The sequence below is a fragment of the Protopterus annectens genome, chromosome 5.part0, assembly GCF_019279795.1.
Source record: "Protopterus annectens isolate FY-2018-M chromosome 5.part0, PAN1.0, whole genome shotgun sequence".
Taxonomy (NCBI): Eukaryota; Metazoa; Chordata; order Ceratodontiformes; family Protopteridae; genus Protopterus; species Protopterus annectens.
In genome coordinates, this window is record NC_056735.1 from 1417195295 (window position 1) to 1417220294 (window position 25000).

Sequence of the window (25000 nt, forward strand, 5' to 3'; positions counted from 1 at the left end):
GCAGTCCTAACACTTGGGTAGTCCGCTGTCCCAGTCGGCCCGAATACCAAAGTATAAGGCTGACGTCGGTCAAGGCGCATTTGTCTGACATCAGGACGTCAGGGTACAAATGCGCATGACCGACGTCATATCCTCAGTCTTTTCTTGCCCCAGATGTCAGAAGACCCTAAAAAGATAAGGCCAAAACCAAAAAACACCAAACACTCCTGTACCTAATATATGTACAATATATACAACCCACCCACACAACCACCCCTAAACACAGAGGGGAAGGAGGGAGGGTAAATTGGACTGCAGCAATGTGGATCTTCGAACATCTACATTTATGGTAGGTACAAAACTGTACTATGTTCTTCATCTCACATTGCTGCAGTCCTAACACTTGGGTAGAATCCCAAAGCAGAGGTAAGGGAGGATGGCTAAACTATAATGAAGCAGGAGCTGCCAAAATGCCCTGCAACACAGCAGTGGCAAAACCAGCCCTGGATTTAGAATAGAGAGGAAGGAGGTAATGCTTGGAGAAAGTATGCACTGAACTCCAAGTAGCTGCCTCAAAATATCCTTAGTTGCCACCCCCCTTAGAAATGCAGTTGAAGTGGCAGTAGCCCTAGTGGAATGAGGCCTAATCCCAGCTGGAATCTCCTTGCCATGATGGGAATAACAGAATGCAATGCAAAACCCAATCCACTTAGATATAGTTTGTTTTGACACAGGCTTGCCCTGGGAACTCAAAGCAAAAGAAACAAACAACTGCTGAGACTGCCTAAAATCCCTAGTCCTGCTTAAATAATAACGCAACTGCCTGTGTACATCTAAAGTGTGCAAAATCTTTTCCCCCTTATTTTGGGGATCTGCATAAAAAGTAGGCAAATGAATAATTTGGTTTAAAGCCACACTAGAAACCACCTTAGGCATAAATGAAGGATTAGTGCGTAATGATACCTATCCTTATGAAAAATCAAAAAGGCTCAACCGCCATAAGGGCCTGCAATTCAGAAACCCTTCTTGCAGAAGTAATGGCCAACAAAAAAGCAGTCTTCCATGACAAGTATTTCAATTCAGCAGTAGCCGCAGGCTCAAAAGGTTGTAGAGTAAGTTTCTCCAACACAAAATTGAGGTCCCAAGCAGGAGTAGGAGCTCACGTGGGGTCTTATATTCTTTGCCCCTCTAAGAAATTGCTTGAACAAAGGATGAGAAAACAATGGTGGGTCACAATCATAGTGAGCTGAAATTGCTGCAGCATGAATCTTAATGGAAGAGAAAGACAAACCTTTGTCCAATAACTCAGTAAGATATTGAAGAGCCACACTCAAATTAGGCTCAGAAACATCCAAATCCTTTGCTGCACTCCAAAAAAAAATCTCTTCCATTTGTCTGCATACACTTTACGTGTACTAGGTCTTCTGGCTTCCATAATCACATTCAAAACTTGTTGAGGAAGTTGAGACCTGCTGTGGTTCAAAACAGAATATGCCAGGCTGTTAGATGAAGAGAGTGAAGCTTGACATTGAGGAGATGACCGTCCCTCTGAGACAAAAGGTGTGGAATTAAAGGTAAAGGCCATGGAGGCTTCCTTACCAGATTCCTCAGTAATGGGTACCAGTGTTGCCGAGGCCAATCTGGAGCTATCAAAATCATCCTTGGCTTGTCTTGTCTGACCTTTAGGAGTACCTTTGGGAGGAGAGGCAGAGGTGGAAAGGCATACACATGAAGATTTTCCCAACTGGAGGGAAGAGCATCCACTTTCCAAGCTGTGTGATGAAACCTTTTCGTGCAAAACTTTGGCAGCTGGTGGTTTAGTGGAGAAGCGAACAGATCTATGTCTGGAGTTCCCCAGGACACTGTCAATTGTCGAAATACATGAAGATCCAGTTTCCACTCGTGGGGATCCATGATTTGCCTGCTTAACACATCTGCTAAGGAGTTCTGTGCTCCTGGCAGAAATCTTGCCTGTAGATTTAGCTGCAAGCTGAGCGCAGTCTCCCACAAAATCATTGCTTGCCTGCATAGAGGATAAGAATGTGTTCCCCCTTGCTTGTTGATGTACCACATGACAGTTGTGTTGTCTGTTAGAATCAACACCTGCCCTGGAAGAAGTAACTCCTTGAAAGCCATTAATGCAAACTGGACTGCTAACATCTCCTTCATGTTGATATGTAGATGCTGTAGTCTGGCAGGCCACTTGTCTTGTATCCACTTTCCATTCAGATGAGCTCCCCAAGCTATGTCTGAGGCATCTGTCGTTAGAATCTGACTCGCCTCTGGCGGGTCACAGAGAGTCCCTTGTTTAGGTGACATTCCTGAGCCCACCACAAAAATTCCTTTTGAATGCAAGGTATTATTGGAATGACAGTGTCCAAATCCTGGCAGTGCTGTGTCCATACATTTTTAGATACCATTGCAGCTTCCTCATATGCAGTTTGGCATTGGGAAGCACCAGAATACAAGATGCCATGAACCCTAATGCTTGAAGGACTGTCCTTGCAGTCAGCACGGACTGATGAGATAGTTGATGGAAGTAAAGGGATAGACTCTTTTGTTTGTCCGGGGTTAAAAGGCCATCTGGGCTGCTGTATTCAGTCTCACACCCAGAAAGCACATGTCTTGAGAGGGTACTAGACTGGACTTTATTTCGTTCACAGAATACCCCAGGCATCTTAGCACTGCTATCACATATTCCAGATGCTGAAGAAGCTCGTCCTTTTCTTGAGCCAGAATCAGACAGTCGTCCAAGTAAGGATAGATTTGTATTCCTTTTAGCCTGAAAAAGCTACAACTGGAGCCAGAACTTTTGTGAATACTCTGGGCAGTAGATAAGCCAAAGGGCAATGCAGAGAACTGATAATGTGAATTTCCAGCTCGAGCAGATACTTCCTGCAACTGAGTCTGATAGGCACATGAAGGTAAGCCTCCTTGAGATCTAAAGTTACCATCAAGTGATCTTTGCCCAGCAGAGGTAAAAGCTGTTGTAACGTCAACATTTTGAACTTGGGAATGTCCAAATAAGTGTTGAGGATAGACAAATCCAAAATTGGTCTCCACGTGTTCCCCTTCTTTGGTACTAGGAACAGGCGAGAATAAAATCCTAGGCCCCTTTCTGGCACAGGAACCGGCTGAATGGCCCCTATCTGGAGCAACAGAGAAATTTGCTTGTGAGCCTCTTTTCTTTGTATAGGAGGAATGTCTGGCATGCCTTTGAAAGGAGGCAAGGTATGGAAATAAAACCTGTAACCGTGGTGAACGATATCCAATACCCATCTGTCTTGGGTAATAACACTCCAATTTTCTTTGAAAAGTGCCAGCCTTCCTCCCAAAGGTGCTGCCAGACGAGAAGGCTCTGGCAGCTGAAAAGGCAAGTCATTGGGTCTGCTTACGAAAGGACTGACCCCTGCCCTCACCAGAAGACTGGGCAGGCGAACTGCCTGTTCTAGGCCTAAAAGAACCTTGAGCTCTGCCCCTACCACGTCTAGATCTACCCCTAGACAGAGAATCATAAGAAGGATAAGTCCACCCCTTAGTAGGCCAATTTCTACTAAACTTTGGAGGCTGAACCTGCAAAAAATCTTTAACAGTCTGCATAGACTTAGCCTTGTCCTCCATTTTCTTTAAAACTGCTTCCACAGGCGCACCAAATAACACATCAGATTGTAAAGGAGCATCTAAAATCCTTGTCTTTGTTTCTAGAAGAGAAATCCTGACCTTGCCATTGAAAGTACCAGACCACGACGTATCAGCCTGTTTAGCCTGTGCCTCCTTCAACCGACGAACTCTTAGATGTCGGTCGGAGTTTGCAGAGGAATTTTTTGGAGCCGCTTTTGCTTATAAAATGCCGTCTGAGACTCCGACTTCGCATATGGTCAAACGCAAGGAAAAGGACCGACACGGCCCGCGGTTTCGACTGAAACCACGGCTAGGCCTACCGCGAGTGTCTCTTTCGGCCGAAACAGAGTCCATGGCGATTCCTTCAACCGAAACCATACTTCCGACCACAGAGGCCCCAGCTGAGTCAACTTCAGAACTCCCTACCGAAGCTAGTGTTCAGGAATTGTCCAACACCATACTTTTCGACATTTCTACCCCTGCACGTGGGGCAGCTAGGCCCCCAGCTTCTATGTCTATTAAGGCCTTTTCCAGGGCTAAAGCTGACAAACTTTCAAAAGCTTTGCCTGCCAAATCTACATCCCAGAGGCCTTCCTCTAGTTCACAGATCCTCAGCCTTGCTGAGGACCTTATCTCCTTAATTATGGGGTTCACAACCTCACCCAGACAGGGCCTATCAACCTCCTCCAGACAAAAGGCCCAGGACTGAACCCTCTGAACCTCACTCCTTAGATTACTCCACCGATGGATCTGACTTGTCAGACCACCAGGAAGGACCCCCACTGAAGTTAACCCTGGCCGGCCTCTAGAAGGAGCCTTGGAAACAGAAGGGGAGGGCCTAACCACCTTAGAAAGGGAGGGGAGAACAGCTACCTGAGAAGCCCCTTCAGCCTGGCCTACCTCCTGAGAGGACACATCTTGTAACAGTAAAGTCTCTCCCTGAGAATCCAAAGGAACTTCTGGTAGAACCACCGGCTCCACCGAGCCCTCTAAAGAACCGACGTCCGGGACAGGCGGTTCTTCCACCCTAGGCGCTGCTTTGTCTTTGCGCTTTTAGACGAAGCGGGCAGCGGAGCATCCGACGGCATGTTGTAATTACAACGCTTCCCAAAAACTAACCTGGCACAATCTAATCTTCTCTTAATAGTGCGTTTGTTAAATCTAGCACAAGAGCGACAGCTAACAACGTCGTGCTCAGGCCCTAAGCAAGGTATACACAATGTATGGTAATCTCTATGAGGTATCTGTTTCCCACAAGAAATACAGTTATTCACTTTTTCTGACATCCGGTTAAATACTGAGGCAAGAAAAACAAAATATTCTAACGGGTACTTAGCCAACTTTGATTCGGTCTGAAACTCCGACTTCAGAAAATTTCAGAACGCCAACCTGCACTCGCAATACTGCTTCTGCATCGGACCATGCGGCAAAAAAGACTGAGGATATGACGTCGGTCATGCGCATTTGTACCCTGACGTCCTGATGTCAGACAAATGCGCCTTGACCGACGTCAGCCTTATACTTTGGTATTCCGGCCGACTGGGACAGCGGACTACCCAAGTGTTAGGACTGCAGCAATGTGAGATGAAGAACATCTAAGTACGGAGGATGAACACTTAGTGCCTGAAGTTCAGAGATGCGTCTGGCTGAAGTAATAGCTACCAGAAAGAGATTTTCCAAGATAGAAACTTAATGGAGCAGAATGCTGCCGGTTCAAAGGGGGCATAATTAAGGAGGACAGTACCAAATTAAGGTCCCAAGAAGGAGGGGGATCTCTCACTGGGGGCCTAAGGAGAGTAGTCCCTTTGAGAAAAGCTTTACATAGCTTATGAGACATAATGTTTACATTAGACAACCCAACATGAAAGTTAGAGATGGACGCCAATTGAACCCTGATTGTAACAGAAGCGGACCCAGAATGAAAAAGTTCTGCTAGGAACTCCAAGATTTCGTGGACTGGGGCTGAAAAGGGATCTATGTTCCTAGCCTCTGCCCAACAAGAAAAACGTTTCCATTTGCTAGCATAAGTCTTTCTAGTGGTGGACTTGTGAGAAGAAACAATCTCACGAACAGCCGGGGAAATGCTGGGAATCCTGGCTAAGGTAGGAAGTGGAACAACCAAGCTGTGAGCTGTAGTGTTTGGAGGGATTGATGCAGCCCGCCTGATTGATGAATCAACAGGTCTGGAATAGGATCCAGAGTCCAGGGCTGCTCGAGAAGGAAAGTGTGCAGGAACGGGAACCACATCTGTTGAGGCCAGTAGGGAGCAATGAGGATCATTTTGCAACCCAATGAAATTGCTTTCTGTATGAGTTTCGGTATAAGAAGAAACGGAGGGAAGGCATAAAGAAGTTCCTGATGCCAATCGTGGACTAGAGCATCTCTGGGAGAGTGATCGGGAAGCGGAAGAAGGGAGAAGTAGTTGCTGCATTTGCTGTTGAAGGGGGTGGCAAAAAGACAGCAGCAAGGCTGTCCCCATTTGCAGATAATCAGATCCGCAACTACCTGATTCAGAGCATGAGAATAGCTCTGCTGAGCCTGTCCGCTAGGACGTTGGACCTCCCAGGGATGTGCGTCGCAATCAGAAATCGCTGGGAAGAAATCACCCACTGCCATAGTCTGAGTGCTTCTCGACATAAGGGGAAGGACCTGGTTCCGCCCTGCTTGTTGATGTACCACACCACGGACATGTCTGTTTGAACTGCAATGTTCCCAGAAGGGAGAGAGTCCTGAAGAGCTTGCAACGCTAGGAGCACGGCTCTCATTTCCAAGACGTTTATGTGCAGATGGTACTCGTGAGGCTGCCAAGTGCCGTGGACTGTCCTGCCCTGATAATACCCCCCCCACACCCCATCAGGGAGGCATCTGTGGTCACTGACAACTGGAGGGGACTGAATGAATGGTCTGCCCTGAGACACTAGTGGGGAGACCATCCACCAGGAAAGGTGCCTTTTGCATGTTTCTGTAATCATGATTATGACAGACATGGGCAGTTGTTGAAAAGATCACTGTGTGAACAGAAGCCACTGAAGGACTCATGTGAAAGCGGGCCAGAGGGATTAGAAGAATTGCCGCCGCCATGGAACCCAGAGTTTGAAGGATCAACCTGACTTGGACCCTTTTGCACTGCATTAGAATTTGTACTTGCTGGCGAACTGTGGCCACCCTGTCTGGCGGTAGCCTTGCGGACATGGTCCTTGTGTCCAAGTCTGCTCCTATATAAGTAAGAGATTAACAGGGCAACAAGTCAGATTTTTTAAACTTTATTGTAATGCCTAGCTGGGAGCAAATTGTGTGTGTGTAGTCCCTGGCTTGTAGAAGTAGATGCTTGGTAGTAGAAGTAAGGAGCCAGTCGTCTAGATATGGAAACACCTGGAATCCTCGACGTCTCAGGTGAGCCGTGACCACTGCCATACATTTGGTGAACACCCTGGGGGCTGTGGTGAGACCAAAAGGCAGAGCTCTGAACTGGTAATGACTGGCTCCCAGCCGGAAGCGAAGGAATCTCCTGGAGCACCTGTCGATTTTGATATGATAGTACGCATCCTGGAGATCTATTGAGCACATCCAATTGTCCTGACCCAGAAAGGGTAAAATGGACTGTAGCGTGACCATCCGAAACTGTTCTTTGAACAGACTTGTTTAGTCTGCTGAGATCCAGAATCTGTCTCCAGTCCGGTGTCTTTTTTGGTACCAAAGAACCGTAAGTTCCAGATCAGTGTTGGTCTGCCGGGACTTCCTGGATGACTTTCTATCAGTTTTGAAACTTCTCTGACTGCTTGGTACCTCAGATTGGGTGGAACATCTGGAAGGGATTTGCTTGACGGTAAGGGGGGTTGAAAGAAGGGAATTTTGTAACCTCCAGATATGATTTGAGTGTACCCATTTGTCTTGCGTTAAATTTTGCCATGCTTTTGGGTACAGTGAAAGTCTTCTCCCGACTGCCTCTAGAGGCAGGCAGCCGGGCAACCCTTCAGGGATGCTGGAAGGGCTTCTCAGAGGAGGATTCTCTGCTGCCCTGGTTCTGCAGACCCCCTCTGCCACGAGGGCGGTGTCTGTTATTTCCTTCCTCTGCCCCTGGAGGAAAATTCGCTACGTGTGTCAGGTGAGGCTCCCTGGGATTTTCAAAACATTTTACCACTCTTCTGACCCTTGGGGTATGGTCTGAAAGGAGTGGAAAAACGGACTCCCACGGCAGAGAGAGTCTTGCCTTCTTGCTCACACCTAGTCAGAGTGTCTTTCAACTGTGGTCCAAAGAGAAAGGAACCATCAAAAGGGGTGTTGGTGAATGAAGCTCTAAAGGGTTCTGCAAAATTACACAGCCGCATCCATGCACATCTCCTAAAAGTCATGCCTGCACCTGCGGCTCTATTCGCACAATCGGCTGCATAGGAGGAGTTGACTACAGAATTAAGGGTTGCCAGCTGAAAAGCCACTTTAGCTTGAGCCCCTTCAGCTGATGGATAATGAAGGGTATCTCCGAGCTCTTTAAGGAGAGCCCTCTGAAGCCGGGTAAAATGGCATAAGTAATTCAGTGACCTCAAAGAAAAGGTCGCTGAAGCAAACATTCACTTCCCATATCTGTCCATAGTACTAGACTCCTTGTTAGGAGGATGGACAGATGAAGTTTCCGCTAACTCTTTTTTAGTGGCTGCTGCTAAAACCATGGCATCCACAGGAACACCTTTGGTAAGGAACTGCTTATCAAGGGGTGCAGTGACAAACTTGCCAGATCTCCCCGGGGTTGGTTCCACTGTATCCGGGGCTGACCAAGCCTTTCGAGCCACCACGGACATTAGTGGATCAAAAGGCGGAGAAACCCAGGACGTGGAAGGTCTGGAACCGAACGCATCCAGGAATACAGACTCCTCTTCGATAGGGGCTAGGGGATTCCAGTTCCCCCTCTGTTTAAGCATTTCTAGGATGTCAGAGAAGGAAACCTCTTCAGAGGGGGATCTCTGGGACCCCTCAGAGTCATCTATGTCTGTATCAGAAGTGAAAGACTCAGGGGAGTCAATGTGCTTCCTCTTGCACTTCTTCCGAGGGGGCTCCTCGGAATGATCAGGGGAGGCCTCGGAAGAAAAGGAAACACCCAATGGGGTGCCCTCAAGCGCCGATTCCCCATGCTTGGCGTCTGGAGGAGGAGCAGAGGTTGACGCGCACACTATAAGGGACGGAGCCAGTGGGGTCGATCGTGGAGCCAACTCAGAGGCCAGCACACTCCTGACATCGAAGGTGTCTCTGCCACGATGCAGAGAATACTCCGGCTCCGAGGAAATTGGAATCCTTCGCCGCACCAAAGGAAACGGCTCCGAGACCAATGTAGGAGCAGAGCTCACCTGCGCCGAAGCTCCGAGAGGGAGAACGGGGTCAGACAAGGGTCCAATACCACTTGCCCCCTCGGAGCCGATGAGGGAGTCTCGGCGACCAGATCCCTTGACGGACGGTACCATCGATGGAATCGGAGCAGACAACGGAACCGAAGGAGAAGTAGTTATCGGAGCAGACTGTTCCACGACTCGAACCCCAACGAACTCCGGCTCCGAGCTCAATGGAGTCAGAGAAGGAATATCGATAGAAGAGGACTGAGCAGACACCTGTTGAGGAAGGCTGGACAACATCTTGGCAAGTGCCTGCGACTTCAGCAACCTACTGACCACTCTCTCCACGTCGTGATCCGAGAGCCTAGAGGACAGAGAGGAGTGGGAAGATCTGTGACTGCGCTCACTCTGCAGCACGGGAGACAAAGGAGCCGAATGTATGGATTCCAGAGAAGGGGACCTCAGTCTCTTGTGGGTCCACGATGGCTCCGAAGATTCTGCTGGAGCCGACTGGGAGATAGTCTCCTCGGTTCCGGCCGGAACTGAAGTAGCAGGTAAAGTTTGAACCAATGACTGTTCAGAGCTTGGAGCAGACGATTTGGTCAGTTTAGGGGATTTCATAGGCTGAGCCTTGGCCAGTGAATCCTGGGGCTTTAAAAGATCCCTAAGAATAAGCTTATTCTTAAGCTCCTGCAGAACTCTTGGACTAAATGCATGGCATATAGAGCAAGAGTCTTGCAGGTGCACTGCACCTAAGCAACAGATGCAAGAAGTGTGCCCATCTGTCAGAGACATTTTCTGACAGCATGAAGTCACACTTCATCCGGACACCTTGGATTCTTTAGACATATCCAACAAATTACCTGAAGAGATACTACACTGATTCTTGGCCAAAAGGACGAACAGCGATAACAAAAGTACCACAACACTAACAAAAAAGGAAAAAAAAACAGTATACTACAGCTAAAAAATATATATTTTTTTTTAAACTAGGAAGCCTCTAACTTAAACGACTACCTAAAAGTAAGGTAAAAGGAAAGCCTTAAGCTAAACACTAATCTACAAGAAGGGATAGGAGGGGGAGAACTCTCTAATTTAAACAAGTTCTAAGGAAAAGGACTACAAAAACACTTGGCTAACACAACAAGTTAGAGAGACTACAACTTAAACAATAACTCAGAAAAAACACTAGTCTTACAATAAAAAGTTCAATAAGAAAACTTACATTGCCTGAGCCAATAAAAGCAGCACCTCGCGGCTGAAGTGGCAAATGAGATCGGGGTAGCTAGCGCTAGGCATCATGGGATAACGGGTAGCCTCAAGCCAGTAAACAGCTCTCAAGCTACAGAGGAGGGCCGAGTCGGAGCAGAGGATTGGCTCCGATCCCAACCAGTAAGAAACGAAGGCAAGATAGACAAAGTACAGTTGTGTACACTTACCATAAATGTAGATGTTAGAGTGTCTTCACTGTTGCAGTCATGATTGTAGGGTTCTCCCCTGCCAGCAGGCAGACCTCGGTCGGCCAGAATCCCGAAGTCTGGGTCCGGCGTCGGCTGTTCAGCCATACTCCTTGATGTTAGAGCGCCAGGAGTACAAAGCTGACAGCAGACGCCATGTTCTCCAGTTTTTCTTGCCCCAGATGTCAGAAGTTCCAAAATGAGTAAGGTCCCATACCTTTTGCAAATACACCTCAGAAGGGTGAAAAAAGGAACCACACAAAGGTAAAAATAAAAGGGGACAGGAGGGAGGGAAACCCAGACTGCAACAGTGAAGACACTCAAACATCTACATTTATGGTACGTGTACACAACTGTACTATGTTCATCATGTTTCACTGTTGCAGTCATGACTGTAGGGCAGAATCCCAAAGCAGAAAGGGAGGTGGTCATAAAGTAAAGTAGAGGGGGTGGCTATAAGGCCCTGCAAGACTGCAGAAGCAAAGCCTGCCCTAGACTTAGAGTAGAGAGGTAGATTATAGTGCTTGGAAAAAGTATGCACTGAACTCCTCAAGTTGCAGCTTCCAAAATGTCTTTGGTAGGAACTCCCCTGAGGAAGGCAGCTGAAGTGGCAGCAGCTCTGGTAGAGTGAGTCCTTATACTCCCTGGGATTTGCTTTCCATGGTGTGAATAACAAAATCTGATTCCATGAGCAATCCATTTAGAAATGGTCTGTTTTGAAATGGCTTTACCTTGGGAACTTGAAGCATAAGAAAAGTACAGTTTTGTACCTACCATAAATGTAGATGTCCGAGAGGTATGCATCTGCAGTCCTAACAAATGGGTTGTCCTGCCTCAGGCAGCCCTTGATCCGGATTCCAAAGTCTGGGTCTGGCCTCGGCTGATGTCGCACTTCACCAGACGTCATAGCTGCTGTCAATTGGGTATAAAGGCATCAGCCGATGCCATTTTCCTCAGTGTTTCTTGCCCCAGATGCCAGGTGCCCTCTAGGAAGGCTAAATTTGGATAAATGCAAATGATTCCAAACAGTAGAGAGCAAACAAAAATAAACATGTATGTACATATATACAAACAAATACACCATAATAGATTCCCCCAGCTAGCTACAAGATGGGCAAATACCCTAGGAGTAGCACAGAGGGGAAGGAGGGTGGGTAATCCTGACTGCAGATGCATACCTCTCGGACATCTACATTTATGGTAGGTACAAAACTGTACTATGTCCTTCAAGGATGCATCTGCAGTCCTAACAAATGGGTAGAATACCATAGCCAAACTGGGGGAGGAGGCACTAAGAAGATTATGGTGTAGTTAAGATCCCTTGCAAAACAGCAGTGGCAAAACCTGCTTGGGATCTGGAGTATAAAGGCAGATTATAATGCTTGGCAAATGTATGCACGGAGCTCCAAGTAGCAGCCTCTAAAATGTCTTTGGTAGCCACTCCTCGTAAGAAAGCTGTAGTAGTGGCTGTAGCCCTTGTGGAGTGAGGTCTGATGTTTTCTGGAGTTGTCTTTCCATGAAAGGAGTAACAAAATCTAATGCAATTTCCTATTCATTTTGAGATTGTCTGTTTAGAAATTGCTTTTCCTTCCATTCCTGCTGCATATGCTACCAGAAGCTGGTCAGTTTTTCTATTGTTCTTGGTTCTGTCCAGGTAGTAGCGCAATTGTCTGTGTACATCCAAGGTATGCAGTAGTCTTTCCCCCCTGTTCTGTGGGTTGGGGAAGAATGTTGGTAGGTGGATTGCTTGGTTCAATGATACCCTGGAGACCACCTTTGGCATAAAAGTAGGGTTAGTTCTCAAGGACACTCTATCCTGATGGAAGATAAGGAAGGGCTGTACTGCCATTAATGCCTGTAATTCAGAAACCCTTCTTGCTGAAGTGATTGCAAGCAGGAAAGCAGTTTTCCAAGATAAGAACTGTAATTCTGCTGTTGCTGCTGGTTCAAAAGGGAGAAGTGTTAACTTTTCTAGCACAAAGTTCAGGTCCCATGTAGGCAAAGGTGGCTTCCTTGGAGGCTTTACATTTTTAATTCCTCTCAGAAACTGCCTGAGTAGAGGATGAGAGAAGACCGGAGGATCCAGGTTATATTCTGCTGAAATTGCTGATGCATGAATCTTGATGGAGGAGTAAGACAGGCCATTGTGGAGGAGTAAGACAGGCCATTGTGGAAAAGCTCTGCTAAATATTCCAGGATGTTAGCTATGTTTGCCAATGATACATTTTCCCCTTTTGCTGCACTCCAAATGAGGTATCTTTTCCATTTTGCTGAATAAGTCTTCCTTGTGGAGGGTCTGCGAGCCTCCACAATAATGTCTTTAACCCTCTGAGATAAATCTGGGTCATTTTGTTTTATGTAAGATTCCAAGCAGCTAGCTGTAGTGTTTTCAAGTTTGGATGCAGGATCTTGAAGTTGTTCTGTGCTAGCAGCAAAGGAACTAGGGGCAGAGGCCATGCGTGTGCCCGAGACATACTCCTCAGAAGCGGGTACCAATGCTGCCTTGGCCAGTCTGGAGCTATCAGTATGATCCTTGGGTGGTGGTCTTTGATCTTCAGTAGCACTTTGTGCATCAAAGGAAGAGGTGGGAATGCATATGCTGTTAGGTTTTCCCAACTGAAGGATAGGGAGTCCACCTTCCAAGCAAGTGGGTGGTATGTCCTTGTGCAGAATTTTCTCAATTGGTGGTTGTGTGGGGATGCGAACAGGTCTATTTCTGGTAGCCCTCATTTCTTTGTAATGGATTTGAAGATGTCCGGATGCAGCATCCATTCGTGGGCATCCGTGGTAGTTCTGCTTAAGGTGTCTGCTAGTATATTTTCTTTTCCTGGCACAAATATGGCCTGGAGCTGAATGTTGAGGTTCAGGGCCACATTCCACAGGTCCATTGCCATCCGGCATAGAGGATATGAATGTGTGCCTCCCTGCTTGTTGATATACCACATAACTGTGGTGTTGTCCGTCCTTATCAGCAAATGACCTTGTTGAAGAAATGGTCTGAATGTCTGAATTGCCTGTTTCACTGCCAGCATCTTTTTGATTTATGTGTAGGTTCAGCTGGTCCTGTGTCCATAGGCCTTGTATACACTTGTCTGCCATGTGTGCCCCCCAACCGAGGTCTGAGGCGTCCGTGGTGATAGTCTGGCCTGGGTGAGGGCTGTGGAAGGGCAGTCCTTTGTTCAACTGACAGGCCTGAGCCCACCACAGGAATTCTTGTTTCAGGCATGGAATTATTGGAATTTGGGTTTCTAGGCTGTGCTTGTGCTGAGACCATAAATTCCTTAGGTACCATTGTAACTTCCTCATATGTAGTCTGGCATGTGGGATCAGTATTATGCAGGATGCCATGTAACCCAGGGCTTGCAGGACTTTCCTTGCTGTAAGCTGGTTCTGCGTTGTTAATGCCATGAAATAGAGTGGTAGTTTTTGCTTTTCTGCTGTGAGGAATGCCATTTGATTTGATGTGTCCAGTTCTGCTCCCAAGAATGTAATCCTTTGGGATGGTACCAGCCTTGACTTTTTTATGTTGACTGTGTATCCCAAGGCCTGCAATAGGTGAATAACCTTTTCAAAATCTTTTGTTAATTTGATCTTGTTGTCTGCTTGTATCAGGCAGTCATCCAGGTATGGATAAATTTGAATTCCCTGAAGCCTGCAATGAGCAATTACTGATGCCAGGCATTTCGTGAATACTCTGGGCGCAGTAGATAAGCCAAAGGGCAATGCTGAGAATTGATAATGCTCTGATCTTGCAAGAAATCGGAGGTATCTTCTGCAATCTGGTCGAATAGGGACGTGCAGGTATGCCTCCTTGAGATCTAGAGTCACCAGCCAAGACTCCTTGCCCAGCATTGGAAGAAGTTGCTGTAGGGTCAGCATTTTGAATTTTGGAACAATGAGATATGTGTTCAGAGCGGACAGGTTGAGAATAGGTCTCCATTGGTTTTCTTTTCTTGGCACCAGGAAAAGTCTGGAATAAAATCCTTGTCCTTGTTCCATAGCCGGTACCTTTTCTATAGCTCTCATCCTTAGTAAGTGGTTGATTTGTCCTAGAGCGTTTGTTTTTTGGTTTGGTGGCAGGTTTGGCATTCCTCTCTTCCTTGGCAGAGTATGGAAGTGAAACCTGTAACCTTTGTCTATTGTCTGTAAAATCCATTTGTCTCCTGTAATGGAATGCCAGTTTACTGAAAATAAGGCTAGCTTTCTGCCTAAGGGTGCTTCCAGTTGTTCCCTGGTAGGCGGTATCAGAGCCAAGTCACTGTGACTGTCCTGTGGAAGTGGTAGTAGCTGGATCTGTGGCAGTACTTCTCTGGTTGTTAGGCTGCCACTGACGTCCCCTGTAGGCACCTCTGGATTGACCTCTGCCTCTTGAGCGCCTATTTCTGCCTCTCTGTGCTCTGGTGGTGTCTGGAAAGGACCAATTCTTCGAAGGCCAATTTCTACTAAACCTAGGAGGCTGGACCTGTAAGAAATCCTTGACTGTTTGGACAGATTTTGCTTTTTCTTCCACCTTCTTTAACACTTGCTCCCATGGAGAAACTGAGTTTGTTTGGCTCCCCTGCACAGCATCTAGGAGCTTTGACTTTACATGGTCTGGTAAGGATTGCTCTTTTAACCATGCATGCCTTCTGATCACTGTACCAGTCATAGCTGATCTAAAGGAAGCCTCCAGTGCATCATAGCCGCATTTTAAGGAATGATTACTGACCTGCTGAGTGTTATGTACCAAATCCTGAAGGGACTTACGGTCTATAGGTTCAGGAGAGGACAGTTTTTTATTTAGCTGATCTAACAAAAATTCCTGATACTGAATCATGTGGAATTGACAGTTTAAGGCCCTAGCCGAAAGAGTAGCAGAAGTATAAACTTTTTTACCCCATCTCTCTAATGCTCTAGATTCTCTTTCAGAGGGAAGGGTGTTTTTGGCAGTTGCTACAGCTTTGGGGCCCTGAGAAATAGTTTCAGGGTCTGCAATAGGAGCCTTATACAAGTGATAATGTGTGTCTGGGACCCTGTAGTATCTGTCGGGCTTAGCAGGGGCCGGGGGAAGAGAGTCAGGGGCAGTACAAGCATCAGTGAATGCATCATCCACAACTGTTAGTACTGGAGGAATGGCTAAAGGCCTATGCTGTGGCAAATGTAAAAAGGTCCTTAGCCGTTTCCTAGAATCTGAAAAATCCTGGCCCTGCCATTGAAATTGTTCCCTCATAGCATGCAAGGTTTCCCCAAAAGAAAATTCCTCAGGAGGAGAGGCAGAAGGAATGGAGTCTTCAAGGCCAGAATCCTCATATGGAGAATAAGGGCCTTCTGGTGGATTTGAGTTTTCTGAATCATCAGAGGAATAATCCGTAGAGAAACTGGTTCAGGGGCTCTGCTCTAGGCCTCTTCTCTGGAGGGGGAGAGGCCCTGTCAGGATGAGGTTGGGATCCCCTGATCAATGAAATGAGATCCTCTGCCAGGCTGAGCATTTGGGAACTAGAGCTAGGCCTGTGCGAGGGGGTTTTAGTGGGCAAGGCCTTAGAAGATTTAGCTGCTTTAGCCCTAGAGAAAGCCTTGATAGACATGGATGCAGGGGGCCTAGCAGCTCCACGTGGAGGAGTAGATATGTCTAAAGGAATAGTATCTGATAAATCCTGGGTGCCTGCTACAGCAGGAGTAATTTCAGTAGCAGATTCAGCCATGCTGTGTGAGGCCTCGGCTGTAGGAGGTATGCTTTCGGCCGAAGGAAGAACCGAGGACTCTGTTTCAGCTGAATCAGAGACACTTGCGGTTGGCTTAACCGTGGTTTCGGCCGAAACCGCGGACCGCGAGTGTCGGTCCTTTTCCTTACGCTTTTTAGCTAATTGTGAAGTCGGAGTCTCCGACGGCATTTTGTAAGCAAAAGCGGGACCAAAAAACTCCTCCGCAAACTCCGACCGACGTCTAAGAGTCGGTCGGTTGAAGGAAGCACTGGCTAGACAAGCTGCTACGTCGTGGTCTGGGCCTAAGCAAGGAAGGCAGTAAGAGTGGAAATCCTTATGAGGTATTTGTTTCCCACAAGTTAAACAATTATTTACTTTTTCTGACATCGGCTGAGGCAAGAAAGAGTCCCCAACGGGGTACTTCGCTTTTTAGAAGTCTTCGGTAGTAGAAATCTCTGGATCTGACCGACCGGCACTTGCGAACAGCTTCTGCTTCGGGCACCGCGCGGCAAGAAAGACTGAGGAAAATGGCGTCGGCTGATGCCTTTATACCCAATTGACAGCAGCTATGACGTCGGGTGAAGTGCGACATCAGCCGAGGCCAGACCCAGACTTTGGAATGCGGCCGACCGAAGGGCTGCCTGAGGCAGGACAACCCATTTGTTAGGACTGCAGATGCATCCTTGAAGGACATCAAACAATTGCCCTGATTTCCTGATGTCCTTGGTTCTGTCCAGGTAAAAACGTAGTTGTCTGTGTACATCCAAGGAATGTAAGATCCTTTCCCCTTTATTTTGAGGAGTTGGGAAAAAAGTTGGCAAGTGAATAGTTTGATTTAAAGCCACTTTGGAAACCACCTTAGGCATGAAAGTAGGATTAGTCCTTAAAGACACCCTGTCTTGATGAAAAATAATATAAGGTTCCACAGCCATAAGAGCTTGCAACTCTGAAACCCTCCTGGCAGAGGTCAGAGCTAACAGGATGGCTGTCTTTCCAAGATAAAAACTTGATGTCAGATGAGGCAGCAGGCTCAAAAGGAGGTAAGGTGAGCTTTTCCAAAACATAGTTGAGATCCCAAGCAGGAATGGAAGGAGATCTAGGGGGCCTTAAATTCTTAGCTCCTCTGAGAAATTGTCTCATGAGCTGATGGGAAAAGATAGGAGGGTCTGTATTATAATGAGCAGAAATAGCAGAGGCGTGTATCTTTATGGAAGAGAAAGAGAGACCCTTATGTAAGAGGTCTGACAGGTAAAGTAAAATCTGAGGAATGTTAGGAATAAGAGGATCAGAATCCTCAGCCTGCATCCAGGAACAAAATCTTTTCCATTTTCCTGTATAAGATTTTCTAGTGCTAGGACGTCTGGCTTCTAAAATGACATCCATAACCTGCTTGGGTAGGAGAGAATGAATCAAAGATCCTGGATTAACCAGGCTGCCAGGCTGAGAGTTTTGACATGGGAGTTCTGACCCTGGTGCTGGGACAGAAGGTTTGGAATCGGTGGTAAAACCCAGGGTGGCTCTAGACAAAGGTTTCTCAGTGTTTGGTACCAAAACTGTCGAGGCCAATTTGGGGCCAGCAAGATTATCAACTTGATGCTTGATCTTTAGTAATACCCGTGGAAGAAGAGGAAGAGGCGGAAAGGCATATCCCGAGAGGTGTCTTCAACTGAATGATGGAGCATCCACTTCCCCAGCTAGATCGTGGAAAGTCCTGGTGCAAAGAAAGTACAGTTTTGTACCTACCATAAATGTAGATGTCCAATAGATATGCAACTGCAGTCATAACATATGGGTTGTCCTGCCTCAGGCAGCCCTCGGTCGGCCGGATTCCAAAGTCTGGGTCAGACGTCGGCTGATGTCGCATTTCTCTCCGACGTCAGAGCGGCTTGAGTATATAAGCATCAGCAGACGCCATCTTCTTCAGTGTTTCTTGCCCCAGATGCCAGGTGCCCTCCAAGGAAGGCTGTAATCAAATTGGAAGGCAATAACAGGTTTCCAGACAATAAATAAGCAATAAACAGATACACCATAACAGATATCCCCAGCTAAAGATAACAGGGAGAAGAGTGGACCCAAGGCATAGAGGGGAAGGAGGGAGGGAAAACCCGACTGCAGTTGCATATCTATCGGACATCTACATTTATGGTAGGTACAAAACTGTACTATGTCCTTCAAGAATGCAACTGCAGTCATAACATATGGGTTGAATACCATAGCTTAGCTGGGGGAGGTGGTATGCTCTAAGAAAAGGATGGTGTAGCTATCAATCCCTGCAGGACTGCCGAAGCAAAGCCTGCTCTGGATCTGGAATATAAAGGGAGGTTGTAGTGTTTGGAAAATGTATGCACGGAGCTCCATGTAGCAGCTTCTAGAATGTCTTTGTAGGCACCCCTCTTAAAAATGCTGTAGAGGTGGCTGTAGCTCTGGTGGAGTGTGGTCTGACATTGGCTGGCACACTCTTTCCATGGAAGGAATAACAGAATCTGATGCAATGTCCAATCCATTTTGAAATTGTCTGTTTGGAAATTGCTTTTCCTTGTACTCCAGGGGCGTAAGCTACAAAAAGCTGATCAGACTTCCTACTGGTCTTGGTTCTGTCTAGGTAGTAGCGAAGTTGTCTGTGCATGTCCAAGGTATGTAACAGTCTTTCCCCTTTGTTCTCAGGATTGGGAAAGAAAGTAGGCAGGTGAATTGCTTGACTTAAAGAAACCCTAGATACCACTTTTGGCAGAAAGGTAGGGTTGGTTCGTAAGGAGACCCTGTGTCTCTGTGAAAAGTTATGAACGGTGGTATTGCCATTAGGGCCTGTAATTCCGAAACCCTTCTTGCTGAGGTAATGGCCAGCAGGAAAGCTGTCTTCCAGGAAAGAAATTGTAAATCCACAGAAGCTGCTGGCTCGAAGGGAGGTAGAGTCAATTTTTCTAGGACAAAATTGAGGTCCCAAGCTAGTACTGGTGCCTTTCTTGGGGGCTTTATATTCTTGATTCCTCTAAGAAATTGCCTTAAAGGATGTGAAAACACAAGTGGATCAGTGTTGTATCTAGCTGAGATAGCTGAAGCATGTATTTTTATGGAAGAGTATGAGAGTCCGTTATGTAGCACATCTGCCAAGTATTCCAGAATGAGTGGAATGCTCAAAAGTGATGCATCATGACCCTTGTTGGTATTCCAAATGCTGAATCTCTTCCATTTGGCTGAGTAAGCCTTTCTGGTGGATGGTCTGCGGGCTTCTGTTAGTATCCGCTGAACTTCCTTGGAGAGAGGTAAATTGAGATTATTTATGGGATCTCCCAAGCTGTTAGCTGTAGCGTCTGGATGTTGGGATGAACTGTCCTGAAGTTGCGTTGAGTCAAAAGTTGGGGCCATTGGGGAAGGGCCCACGTTTTGTTGCGACATATGCGCCGTAGTAGTGGGTACCAGTGTTGTCTTGGCCAGTCTGGAGCTATTAGGATCCCCTTCGGCTGCTCTGCTTTGATCTTTAGTAACACTGTGGTCATCAGTGGCAGAGGTGGAAATGCATAGATCATTAGGGAGCTCCAGTTGAATGAGAGAGCATCTATTTTCCATGCTTGTGGATGATACGTCCTTGAGCAGAACTTTTGTAAGTGATTATTGAGGTGGGAGGCAAATAGGTCTACGTCCGGCCTGCCCCATGTCGATGTGAGTCGTATAAAGATGTCTGGATGTAGCCTCCATTCGTGGGGGTCTAGGAAATTCCTGCTTAGACTGTCCGCCAGAACATTGTCTTTGCCTGGAACAAACTGGGATTGTAACTGTATGTTTAGACTCAGTGATTTTTCCCAAAGATTCATTGTCAGTCTGCAAAGGGGGTAAGAATGAGTGCCCCCCTGGTTGTTTATGTACCACATCACAGTGGTGTTGTCTGTCCGTATTAGTAGGCGGCCTTGTTGAAGTTGTTGTCCAAAGGCCTCGATGGCATGCATGACTGCCAGCATTTCTTTTTGGTTGATATGCAGATGTGTTTCCTTTGGAGACCATTGTCCTTGAATACATCTGCCCTCCATGTGCGCCCCCCCCCCCCATCCAAGGTCTGAGGCGTCTGTGGTCATGGTCTGTGTTGTCTGAGGTTTTTTGAACAACATACCTGTGTTTGACTGGCTTACTGTGGCCCACCATAGAAATTCCTTTTGAAGACATGGAATGAGCGGAATAGTTGCTTCTAGGTTGTTGCTGTGTTGAGACCATAAGCTTTTTAGGTACCATTGAAGCTTTCTCATGTGTAGTCTTGCTAGTGCAACCAGGAGAATGCAGGATGCCATGTAACCCAGGGCCTGAAGGAATCTCCTTGCAGTCATCTAAGTGAGCTTTGCTAAACTTTTGAAGTAATGAGTTAACTTCTTTTGGTTGTCTTCTGTCAGGTAAGCCATTTGAGAGGCTGTGTCTAGTTTGGCTCCTAAGAAGGTTATTTGCTGGGATGGCTGAAGTCTTGACTTTTGAAAGTTGAATGTGTATCCCAGAGCCTGTAGCAAGTGTATGACATAATTCAAGTTTTTTGTCAAGGTTAGTTTGTTGTCCGCTTGTATGAGGCAATCGTCCAGGTATGGGTAGATTTGAATCCCCTGGAGCCTGCAATGAGCAATTACTGATGCCAGGCATTTCGTGAATACTCTGGGCGCAGTAGATAAGCCAAATAGCAATGCTGAGAATTGATAATGCTCTGGCCCTGCAAGAAATCTGAGGTATCTTCTGCAGCTGTGTCTGATAGGGACATGCAGGTATGCCTCCTTGAGGTCCAGAGTAATCAGCCAAGACCCCTTGCCCAGCATGGGAAGGAGTTGCTGTAGAGTCAGCATTTTGAACTTTGGTACTATGAGATAAGTGTTTAAAGCGGACAAGTCCAGTATTGGTCTCCATTGAGTTTCTTTTCTTGGAACAAGGAACAGTCTTGAATAAAACCCCTGACATTGTTCTTGTTGTGGAACTTTTTCTATTGCTTTGATCTGAGCAAGCAGAGAAATTTGCTTGATAGCCTCTGCCCTCTGATTTTGTGGAAGGTTTGGCATGCCTTGTTTTCTTGGCAAGTTATGAAAATGGAACCTGTAACCATGGTCTATAATGTCCAAAATCCATTTGTCTTGTCAGTTTGTGCCAATTTTTTGAAAACAAAGATAACTTCCCGCCCAAAGGAGCTTCTGTTTGTCCCTGCGGGGCAGGAGAAACCCCTGTGTCACTTCTTTGGTTTGCTGGTTGCCATTGTCGTCCCCTGTAGGATCCTCTGTATTGCCCTCTTCCTTGGGCACGCCTGTTTTTGCCCCTTTGAAATCTTTCAGGATTAGGAAAGGACCAGTTTTTAGAAGGCCACTTCCTGCTGAATCTGGGTGGCTGAACCTGGAGGAAATCTTTGACCGTCTGAACTGACTTGGCTTTTTCCTCAATGGACTTTAACACATCTTTAGCATTAGCACCAAAAAGCTTGTTCTTTTCCAAGGGTGAATCAAGAAGTTTTGCCTTAACATGATCTGGTAAAGGTTGTTCTTTTAGCCATGCATGTCTACGAATGACCGCCCCTGTCATAGCTGCCCTACATGAAGCTTCCAATGCATCATATCCACACTGTAGAAAGTGATTGCTAACCTGCTGAGAATTATGAACAGCCTCTTGCAAAGACTTCCTATCTAAAGGTTCAGGAGAGGCCAATTTTTTCTGTAAATCATCTAACAGGAAATTCTGATATTGAAACATGTGAAAGAGACAATTGAGAGCTCTCATAGATAAAAGTAGTGGAGGTGTAAACTTTCTTCCCCCATCTCTCTAAGGACCTTGCTTCCCTGTCAGAAGGCAAAGGGTTTTTGGAGGTGGTAGCTGAAACCCCTTTAGGCCCCTGGGAAATTGTTTCTAAATCAACAGCATGGGCCCTAAAGAAATGAGAATGGGTTTCTGGGACCCTATAGTATCTGTCAGGCTTGACAGGAGCAGGAGGAAGAGTATCAGGGGTAACACTGGAGTCAGAGTATAGATCATCCAAAACATCAAGCACAGGCGGTATAGCTAAGGGTCTGTGTTGGGGTTTTTGAAGGAATGTTCGAAGGCGCTTCCTGGAATCTGAATATTCCTGGCCTTGCCACAGAAAATGCTCCCTCATGGAATGCAGAACTTCCCCAAAAGAAATATCCTCAGGAGGAGAGGCCGAGGGAATGAAGTCCTCTGCATCTGAATCCTCATACGTCTGGAAGGGCTCTTCCTGGCTTTCGGAGTGAACAGAGTCCTCAAAATCTTCATCTGAAGAGAGAGGGTCAGAGGGTTCAACCCTGGGCCTCTTATCAGGAGGAAGCTGGGATCCTCTCTCAGGATGGGCCTGGGAACCTCTGATCAGGGAAATAAAATCTGCGGCCATAGACATGATTTGAGTTTCAGGAGTAGGCTGAGGTAAGGTTTTAGCAGTAAGATGCTTGGTCTTGCTGGCTGCCTTAGCACGTGTGTAGTCTTGATAGACATGGACATGGGAGGCCTAGCCGCTCCACGTGCAGGAGTGACCTTATCAACAGCAATGGTCTCGGGCATTTCCTCGGTTTCAGTATCCGGAGGAAAATCAATAACTGGCGTCGGAGTGGCCCCCGGTATCGGAGGTATCGGTAATGCGGTGTCTTCGGCTCGGAGCGGTGGAATAACCGCCTCAGAGGGAACCGGGGCACTCGCGGTTAGTTTTGGCGTGGTGTCGGTGGAAGACGCGGGCCGAGGAAGTTGGTCCCGGTCTTTTCGTTTCTTAGGAGTATGCGTTGTCGGTTGTTCTGACGGCATTATATAATCAAATTTTTCGCCAAAAAAGTCTTCAGCGAACTCCGCCCGGCGCCTGAGAGTGCGCTTATTGAAGCGAGCACAGGCCGAGACGTCGTGGTCTGGGCCAAGGCAAGGGAGGCAGTAAGAATGGAAATCCTTATGAGGTATTTGTTTACCACAAGACAAACAATTATTTACTTTTTCAGTAATTTCTGATCGGCTGAGGCAAGAAAAGGTCCCCAATGGGGTACTTAGCTTTTTTGATGACTTCGGTTTCGAAGAATACAGGAGCTGACCGACCGGCACTTGCGAACTGCTTCTGCTTCGGGCACCGCGCGGCAAGAAAGACTGAAGAAGATGGCGTCGGCTGATGCTTATATACTCCAGCCGCTCTGGCGACGGAGAGAAATGCGACATCAGCCGACGTCGGACCCAGACTTTGGAATCCGGCCGACCGAGGGCTGCCTGAGGCAGGACAACCCATATGTTATGACTGCAGTTGCATTCTTGAAGGACATTTTGTAGTTGATTGAGGTGGGATGCAAAGAGGTCTATGTGAGGATATCCCCAGACTGCTGTAATCATCCTGAATATTTCGGAGTCCAACATCCATTCGTGTGGATCCGAAAGGTTTCTGCTCAGACTGTCTGCCAGGAAGTTTTGCTTCCCTTGTAGAAACTGTGCTTGAAGATCCAGATTGCAAGCTAGAGCTGTGTTCCAAAGATCCATGGCTAGTCTGCAAAGGGGATAGGAATGGGATCCCCCTTGCTTGTTTATGTGCCACATAACTGTGGTGTTGTCTGTCCGTATCAGTTGTTGTCCTGGTTGTAGAAGATTCCTGAAGGCCAATAGAGCTTTCTGAACGGCTAACATTTCCTTTAAATTGATATGCAGGTGCTTCTGACCCTTTGTCCAAAGGCCCTGCAGACAGTTGCCCCAAAAATGGGCTCCCCATGCATAATCTGAGGCGTCCGTGGTTAGAATCAGAGTGGCAGGAGGCAGACAGAAGGGTTTTCCTTTGTTTAGGGTACATGCCTTGGACCACCAAAGGAATTCCTTTTGAAGACAAGGCAGGAAGGAGATCAGTATGTCCAGACTGGGACAATGCTGAGACCATACACTTTTTAGGTACCACTGTATTTTCCTCATATGTAGTCTTGCATATGGTACGAGAAGGATGCAGGAGGCCATGTAACCCAGAGCCTGCAGGAATCTCCTTGCAGATAGCAGAGTTGTAGTTGCCAAGGTTTTGAAAATTGAAGCCAGCTGTAACCGTTTTTCGTATGTCAGAAATGCCATCTAGGTTGTTGTGTTTTTCGTATGTCAGAAATGCCATCTGAGTTGTTGTGTTTAGAGAAGCGCCCAGAAAAATTATCTGTTGTGAGGGTGTCAAATTTGACTTTGTTTACAGTGAATCCCAGGAACTTGAGAAGATTGAACAAACTGTAGATGCTGGAGTAAGACATCCTTGCTGTCTGCCTGAATAAGACAGTCGTCCAGATAAGGGTAAATTTGAATTCCCTGGAGTCTGCAATAAGCTACTACTGGAGCCAGGCACTTGGTAAAGACTCTGGGCGCAGTAGAAAATCCAAAGGGCAGCACAGAGAATTGGTAGTGCCTCGATCTTGCCTTGAACCTGAGGTATTTTCTGCGTTCCTGTCTAATGGGAATGTGAAAATATGCTTCTTTTAAATCCAAAGTTACCATCCATGCATTTTTGGACAGCATTGGCAGTAGCTGCTGTAGAGTAAGCATCTTGAATTTTGGTATCTCTAGAAAAGTGTTCAAGACTGACAGATCCAGAATGGGTCTGCATGAATTTTGCTTCCTGGGGACTAGAAAGAGCCTTGAGTAAAAACCTTGCCCCATCTCTGAAAGTGGAACTAGTTCTATGGCTTTCATAGCCAAGAGAGCTTCCACCTGGTTTAATGCCTCTGACCATTGATGTCTTGGAAGATCTGGCCATCCGCTTGGCCTTGGTGGGGTATGAAAATGGAATTTGTAACCTCTTGAAACCACATCCAGAACTCACTTGTCTTGGGTTATACGAGTCCAATTTAGATGAAAAAAAGAAAGTTTTCCTCCGAGAGGGGCTTCCAGGCAAGAAGTTCCTGCAGCCCAACAGAGGGAGTCATTGAGTCTGTTTTCTATGAGCTTGCGACCTGTCTTCTCCTCCCCTAGGGGTGGAAGCAGTCCACTGTCT

The 25000-nt window shown here is 46.8% G+C and overlaps 1 protein-coding gene across 1 annotated transcript in view; it reads right to left on the minus strand.

Moving 5' to 3' along the window:
• Positions 1–25000, minus strand: part of FAM76B (family with sequence similarity 76 member B) — a gene marked incomplete in the record, with an annotated part of 994273 nt that overhangs the window by 789341 nt on the left and 179932 nt on the right.